The sequence below is a fragment of the Nuphar pumila genome, chromosome 17 (genome assembly GCF_984573655.1).
Source record: "Nuphar pumila chromosome 17, dmNupPumi1.hap1.1, whole genome shotgun sequence".
In the NCBI taxonomy this organism is placed as follows: domain Eukaryota; kingdom Viridiplantae; phylum Streptophyta; class Magnoliopsida; order Nymphaeales; family Nymphaeaceae; genus Nuphar; species Nuphar pumila.
In genome coordinates, this window is record NC_143265.1 from 21,077,743 (window position 1) to 21,083,853 (window position 6,111).

The following is a 6,111-nucleotide window of genomic DNA, read 5'->3' on the forward strand; positions in this document are numbered from 1 at the left end:
CCACATTTTCCTCAAATGCGATGTGTATGGTCCATGAGCCCCCTGACGAACAACAAGCGAATCGATTAGACTATATTTCAGCTGGAGGAAGTTTGCACATGCATCCTGTGAAGTATGAGCCAACCAACACTGCTTCATAGCCAATGCCACACTCCTTTTACGCAAAGCAAAAATTTCCTATGCCAGCCATAGTCCTTGGAATAATGATGGAGTCCCATCCCACCAAGTGCCTCTTATAAGGTCCATTTACACCACGCCACAAAAACCTTGACCGGACGTGCTTAAGTTGTTGCTCAATGTTGATAGGCATGACACAAACCGACATAAAAAATTCTGGAATCGATGACAAAACATGTCTGATCAAAGTAATTTTGCCTGCAAGAGACAAATATCTGACATGCCAAGACTGGAGCTTAAGACACACCTTGTCAACAACCGGTGCCCATGATGTTTTAGAGGTTGGCTTGACTTATAGGGGGAGCCCCAAGTACTTGATCGGCAACGGCCCTAAAGCACAATTGAAAATTTTTTCCACCGCGTTTTGACTGGTCGGATCGCCATTCAGAAGCATGACCGAACACTTATTTTCATTGAGCCTCAGCCCAGACAAAGCTGCAAAAAACATGAGAATAAGCCTTACTCGAAGCATATGCTGTATTGAAGCCCTTCCAAAGACTAGCATATCGTCTGCATATTGTATAATATGCCCAGAAAAACAGTGATATCCAATGACTGTACGAAGCCCCTTGTCTGCGTGCATCTAAGAACCACCGCAAGTTCTTCTGCCACTATATTAAACAAAAGCAGAGATAACGAACATCCCTGCTGTAGGCCGCACCGCAATAAAAATTGCTCACCCTTTACCCCATTAATGGACACCATGGCTTGTGCATTGGTAAGGAGCTCTGACATCCATATGGAAAAACGGTTGTCGAATCCCATGTGATTCACCACTTGCAAAAGAAAAGGCCAGTACATAGAATCATATGCTTTATTAAAATCAAGCTTCAACACGAAGTAAGGAGTACGACTCGCGTGCATGGAATGAATGACCTCTGAAGCTGAGATATATGCTTGTTGAACTCTCTTATTAGGAATAAAATCAAACTGAAAATCAGAAAATAGATTAGATACCACCAATTTGAGTCTTGATGCTAAGACCTTTGCGACTATACGATACAAGGCTCTCATTATGGAAATTGGACGGAAGCGCATAATATTTGTGGCGATGCTTTCTTTTGGAATAAGGGAGATTAATCTGACATGACACTGCCTAGGCAGTATAGAGTTACGATGAAACTCATCAAACACTACACAAATCACTCTTCACTACTCTCCAAAAAACTTTGAAAAAATCTACAGGGAAACCATCTACTCCCGGTGCCTTCCAATCCGACAAATCTTTAATTGTGTTCATGATTTCTGCTTCTAAAAACCTACGTTGCAAGGTTAAGACCTGATCCGTTTGAAGAGAAAGAAATAACTCATGCCCAATATTACCCCCCGTATTTGGCGGAATAGAATAAAGCTTCTCGAAATAGTTGGAGACCGCCGACATAATATTTTTCCCTTCCCACAACACTCCGCTAATTGTGATCGATTGAAGGATACTTCATCTAAACCGATAGGAAGCAAATGAATAGAAAAAATGAGTATTTTCATCCCCTACCGCCAACCATTTCACCCGAGCACGTTGCTTCTACTTCAGCTCCTCTTTTATCCTCCAATGTTTCAATAACGTCGTCCGATCAGCAAGTCTACTTTGCAACCCCTGCAACTGCACGTCCGACAACCCTTTGGTGAAAGATAATAGGGTGAACAGTGATGAGATCTTTGCCTCCTATTTAGCCATCTCATGAAACTTACTCAGAGACCGCCTTTGCAACCAAAGTTTAATATTCTTAGCTAGGCGCAAAAGCTTCTTTTGATATCAGATAGCAGCTCTGTCTTCATGAACACTCAAACTGTATAACCCCTCAACCACTAAATGAAACTCTAGTTCAGTTAACCACCACTGCTCGAAAGAAAATCGACGAACTGATCTAAAGCCTTATCCTCATTGCACGATCACCTGACCATGGTCAGACACGGTTGGGGGAAGAATCCACCCCTTTATATCTGGGATGATTTCAAGGAGAGAGAGAATTTTTTGAAAAATGAGAGGGGCATGTGAGAGGGGTATAAATACCCCTCTCTACAAAACGTAACCCATTTGCTAAAGGACTCTCCCCTCCAAAATCGTGTGGAGGGGGAGTGGAGTCCTTTCTAGAAAAAAAACTATCTTCTAGACTCCTTCCTCACTTGATATTTGATTTTTCTTAAATTTTATTTAATTAGGATTATTAGGTTTGACTATTCAACAACAAACCATTAACAATTCTAACTAATGTTATCTCTTCAAGAGGTGTGAAACGTCCAACCTTCTTTAAAATCTTAATTAGTGATTTAATTAATTTTTTTAATTAAAAATCTTTATTTATCACTTTTATTTATTTATTTATTTATAAGAATTAAAACTATATATTATTTTAATTCATATGGACTTCTGGATCTATATGGGGGTCCACATAGGACGTCCCCTATGAGGGTCCAATCCATAACCATTGGATCCAATTAATGTTTTAAATTGGATCTAATCCAAATATCACTTCATATTTATATTAGATCCAAATGTTGATTTTAGATCCAGATTCAAAGTCTAAGATAAAAAACCACTCTATCTTGTTCAGTCTTCATACTTTAACCTTTTCAATTATTCTTAAAATATTCTTCACAACTTGAGACAGAAGTTTATAATTAATCAAAATCAAGAATTCACAATTATAGTCATAAATGCACCAATAATTCATCATTTATTAATTTTAATTATCAAAGAAAATCTCGGGTTTTACATTTTACACTTATGACCCGGGTGACACTTTTTATCATAATGAAAGCATAGGCCTTTCACCCTCTTCACATCATGTTGAGCCTTAGTGTAGGTCTCCACCTTAGGCTTGAGATCTTGGGATCTCCCATCTGAACCATGTGTATTTTGGAATTTGCATTTCTTTTGGAAATCTGGGAACCGGTTTGGTTTATTCATTAGCACTAATTGTTTGGACATTTACTTCACCACTTTAGCTACCTTGCAAGCCTCTTTCGAAGTGCTTACATTCACTGCCAGGACTTCAATGTACGAGACCATAGTGCATATGTCCTCAAACTCGTTTTCATAGTCATCAAGTAACCCTATTTTGCTTTAGTTCTTTGAGTGCCACATGATAGTTTACCAAGTGATAGGTCGAAAGCACTCCATAAGGGCTGGAACAAAGGTGTCCCAAGTGGGTTTGTCTTATATCATAGTGTACCAATGGTACCACCTAAGCGCATTGCCTTCTATGTGCACAACTACCATATCTAACTTTGCTTCTTTGGGTATTTCGTGGCACCATGAAATAGTGATTGGCTTTGAATAGCCAATCTTGTGGTCCATCACCAGAGAATGAGGGTAAGAGGAGTAGTAGCGCTCTTAAGTCCAAGCCTAGTTGTATCCTAGGAACTCAGTCGTGTACAAACCCAATTTGCATATTTAGAAATCCTAAAGTTGGGCGATTGAAGTTTTAATGATAGTTATCTTAATAACATGCCTCTAGGTTTAAGTTTTTTATTTTTAAAATTCTTGTTTTTGGCTATTGTGTTTCTACACATGATGCTATCAATGTATGGATGTCTTGGGTATCGACTATTATTAATCTTAGTGATGAAAAATGAATATTTCTTGGATAATTTTCTTTCTGAATAGCCTTGGGTCTAGGGATGCAAATGGGTTGGATCTAGGATAGAGCTTAATTTTGCACTTTTTTAGTTGTTCTAGATCCAATTTCAATCAAATCCCCATGTATTTAGCTGTTCTAGATCCAAATTGTTTGCATCCCTATTTGGACCTGATCTGACCTCAAAGGAGATGAAGTATATATGTTATTCACATCATATCAATAATGCAACTATTTCTCCTCAATGGTACATGTAAGTCTTATAAGCACATGATTATTTGTATGAACAAACAATGACTTAGAGGACACTCACTTTTGGCACCATTCTGTATTTTGGCTGAGACCAAAATAATATGACAAATTGCAAAGGAAAGTAAAAGTGGATAATGGTTTTAGTAAAAATTGCTCTTCTAATGAAGGGTTTAATCAAAGAAGCAAGCAATCACTTTTAACTAAAATATTTACTATTTTATATGGAGAAAATATTAGCTATACTTGTAGTTTTGAATTGCCTAATTGAAACTCATAGATGCAAGTTTTTTTGACCAATTATGACCCATGAACGTGTTCAACATGGTCAAAATAGTAGGAATCAACCTTGCATGTATTTTGCTGATGAAAAATTACAAGATTTTGAGGATTGAAAATTCAATAAAATGTAAATTGTTGATTTTTAATCCCTAAAACTCTGGTGTGTATGTCAGTAAACATGATCTAAGGGCCAATTTTCATTTAACCCAAACAAGTAGATCACATTTGTAGGATCATATTTAAAAAAGAAAAGAAGTTTTTAGCTCATGGTTTTTGGAAACAAGAGTGTAGCCAATAGTTTGCCTTTTACATATGGTGAATTTAAGAAACCATGGAAAAAAGAATTTCACTTTTAATATACCTTAAAGCCACGATTATAGTAAGATGCAACACTCCCAAAAAGAAGTTAAGAGGCTCCTAGTATTTAAAACTTCTTAAGGAGTTGTGAACCTATCAACATTACATGCTAAGAATATAAAAAATGATTGACAAACCAACCATTTCCCACAACTCGCTATTTTATAAATGTTTGCAAAGTGCTACAATTTTCAACAAGCTTGCTCTCAATTGTTCCTTATGAAGTAAAAAAATTGTCAACAGATTTTTAGCACTAAAATTGATGAGAAAGAGAGAGACCAACTTGATGGACAACCCTAGTTTTATCATTGATAAGATATATGATAGTTTTCTACCATAATATCATACACTGGTACATAATCTTGTTCGTATGAATCTTACAACTAAATGACATACTAATCATCTAGATATGTTTAGCATAATATGTTTATCAAAAAATGACTGTACTGTAATTTGATGTGTTTATCTAAAAACCTTACAATTTTTTATATTCTTCTTGTCTGAAATCACAAATAGCCTATGTTGAAATATCCCTTTTACCCTTCGCATGCATAGAACTGATGAAGTTCGTGGGATATATTTGCTCCTTGGGTGCCGCATACGTCCACTTAAAGTAAGGTTCACACATTTTTTTTGCAGACTTTACGAAGTTCATATAAATTATATGCAAACTTTTTTGTTAAACTTGAACAAAATGAGAAAGTCTGCATAAAATATGTGCAAACTTTCTCAAGTTTGCATAAAATATATAAGGATTTGAGGAAGTCTGCATAAAATATATGCAGACTTACAGGAAGTTCACATATAATTTATGCAGACTTGATATGAGATTTTCTCAAGTCTGCATAAAATATATGCGTACTTTCTCATTTTGTTCACGTTTAACAAAAAGTTCACATATAATTTTATGTGAACTTCATGAAGTCACGTAAACAAAAATGTGCAAACCTCATTTTAAGTGGGTGCATGTTGCACCCAAATAGCGGAGCAATATATTATACAAACTTCATAAGTTCTATGCATGCAAAGGGTAAAATAGATATTTCAGTATTGGCTATTTGTGATTTTGAACTATAAATTATAGGTTTTTAAAGATAACAGGTCAAATTAGCCCTACAATATAGTCATTTTCTATACATTTACTATCTTAAAATATTTTATCATCTCTAAAACACCATTGGATTCCATCTTTGAGATAGTGAAAAATCAATTAAAAATGATATAAAACGTCGTACTCTCAATCAACTTTATAATATGAAAATAATGAAATAGTATATGCAAAACATGATCTTATGGTTAGATTTGGCATATGGAGCTTCAAATCCATGTAAATCAAATGCATATATCCATCCTAAACCCATATCTTACGTGATCACCAAACCCAACTTGGGGAAGTGGTGGTAGGCCAAGTAAAGGACTTCATTCACAAATTGGAAATCTATACAGCAAACATACAAATGACAGCAAT